Source organism: Sardina pilchardus, chromosome 4 (genome assembly GCF_963854185.1).
Source record: "Sardina pilchardus chromosome 4, fSarPil1.1, whole genome shotgun sequence".
NCBI classification, from domain to species: Eukaryota; Metazoa; Chordata; class Actinopteri; order Clupeiformes; family Clupeidae; genus Sardina; species Sardina pilchardus.
In genome coordinates this window covers 26963862-26966361 of record NC_084997.1, presented here as the reverse complement: position 1 = coordinate 26966361, position 2500 = coordinate 26963862, and the positions used below count along the sequence as shown (strand labels likewise).

The following is a 2500-nucleotide window of genomic DNA, read 5'->3' as shown; positions in this document are numbered from 1 at the left end:
AATCAGCTGCTTCAGGTATGAGTGGTGTTGCAGCAGTGAGATACTCTCTGTGCTTTAGTGGACTAATTTAAGTCAGGCGTAAACATCTCTGTACAGTTACTGGTCACAAAATAGTGGCCAAAGCAGAAGTTTGTGAACATCTGGGTATTTTAGTAGCTTCTGTTTCAAAACCTGCAAAATAAGCTAAAATTGGTCAGCAATTTGTTTCTCTTCTTAATTTCTGTAATGTATACATTTTAGTGTCTTTTTGCAACTGCAAAATTTGTATGGTAGGCAATTCAATAAAACATGCACAGTGGTTTGGAACGTGTATATTATGAATTGAAAGCACTGCCATCCAGGTTATTTATAGGGGGGGGCGAAGCAACCAGCAATTTCAGCAGCTTTGACGCCGTATTTCTTCATCCAAATGTGCTTACTATTAGCACCGCGCACAAGGGCATCATCCCCCCCACGCCTGACACCAGATCTAGGGGCCTGGCGCTGGTTACTGCTAGCCCGACAGAAGGTCTGTTTTAAGCTCGGGGCTTCAACAGAAACCATAAGTCATCCACTGGAGAGCTCTGACTCTGGGGCTATAGCACGCTAACAAAAGCCATACATCAATGTGTCCGAGTTGAAAACTCTTTTTCACCAAGCGAGGGTTATCCCTCAAAAGCCTGCTGAGGAAGAAGCTCGCAATTACTCACTGGGAGTTACGCGAGGGCCTTCCTTTTTGTTTTCCGCTTGGCCTTATTTTTTTCGCTTTGTTGTGCCGTAGTTTAAAGACTTTGTATGCATGTGTACTTGTGTTTGTATGAGTATACGAGAAAATCTGTGTGTATGTGTGTGAGTGTGTGAGGCCACACTCTGGGCTCCTTTACATCGCCATTCACAAGCACCCTACTGTATGTCCTTTCCTCAGCCGTAGGACTTTGCCATTCACAAGCACCCTACTGTATGTCCTTTCCTCAGCCGTAGGACTTTGTTTGCCATTGTTACTATCTTCCTTTCTCTAATTCACTGTTTGTGTTTGCGATATGTAAAAGAAAAGATGTAAAAAGAGTACAGCGCAGTCTTTTCAAAAGATAGTCTTTTCAAAAAGCCATTGATGGAGAATTATTTGGAGCCAGTTACCATCAAGAAGGACACAATCGGAGAATAAGGATGTCAAGATGGAGGCCGATTAGACTGAAAGGTCAAGTTGAAGATGAGGGCCTTTTCATGGAGATAACACAAACATAATGCTGCTGGGTGACTGAGGCCATGTGCTCGCCATTGACCCGAGTTGTATAGAGTATCTGACACTCACACTCAGAAAATGACTATAAGCAAAAGTAAAAGTAATCTATTGTATATGCCTACCACTTAAGTGAAGTATCTATTATTAAGTGTCTATTATGTACAGTATAAAGTATGACAAGTAGCCCATTATATAACATACTTAAATACTGAAAGTAGAAGTGCAAAGCACTAGTAGAAGCTTTCGAGGCCAGGTGGGGTGACAACCCCCTTCCATAGCTATATGCTTTTTAAAAAGAAAGCTGTCAGAACTTTGGATAGGCTATTAAGTTCATGCCGTACCTTACGTAAAACTGGGTCCCTACACTTCATACACAATGCCTTTGAAGGTATGGCTGCCACTCAAAGGTATGGCTGCCACTCATCTTTCACTGCTGCTTCCTTTCATATGTCTATGATGACGTCTACCCAACATGTTTGGAAAGGCAGCTACAAAACATTCCATAAACACACCTTGAAAGCCTACTCAGAAATGTTTTTGATGAAAATCAAACAGTTCCTTACAACAGGCTACCTACATGTAGGCCTTGGTGTGCTATATGCTCAGCCCTCACTACTGTATGTCTGCATTCATTGCTGTGTCCTTTGATGACATCGGGTCAGAATGGCTTGGGGTTGCAAACATGTAACATGCTGAATGGAAACTGTGGCTTTTGTTTTTCATGGCCACATTATTTTAACCCCCCTTTCTACTTAATGCTGCTAAAGAAAATGTAGTTTTCATTTCAAAATGTAGTGAAGTAAATGTATGAAGACAAATTAAAAACTCAAGTAAAGAACAGATACTCCCTGTTCTTAAGTATTGCACTTGAGCATTTCTTCCTAGTTTCTTTACATCTCTGCCTCTAACACAATACACTCTGTATGGATTATACACACGAGAGAAAACATGGGATGTGTTGTTGACTGTCGTCCATTTCCTGCGTTTGCAATATGTTAAGTGCCCCTGAGTGGTTGTTATGTTGTGAGAAGGGAATGGACGGCCTTTTGCTGTTGTTTACGTCCAGATTTTTTCAGCATTGTCAACAAAGAAGAAAATCGATGACTAAGGTCACATAACCCAAGCCCTGATCGTTTCCTTTCACAGTGTGCAAGGGTGAAGTAAAGTGGTTGTAGAATTGGTAAACAAAACAAAACAAAATCCCATCAGACCACCAGACCTGCGGCAACTGAAACAGAATAGTAAAAATATGTAATCGAAAAGTCTTTACCTCCCTTT

At 41.3% G+C, this 2500-nt stretch overlaps 1 protein-coding gene across 1 annotated transcript in view; it reads right to left on the bottom strand.

Moving 5' to 3' along the window:
* Positions 1 to 2500, bottom strand: part of LOC134078920 (low-density lipoprotein receptor-related protein 1B-like) — a 263590-nt gene that overhangs the window by 207055 nt on the left and 54035 nt on the right.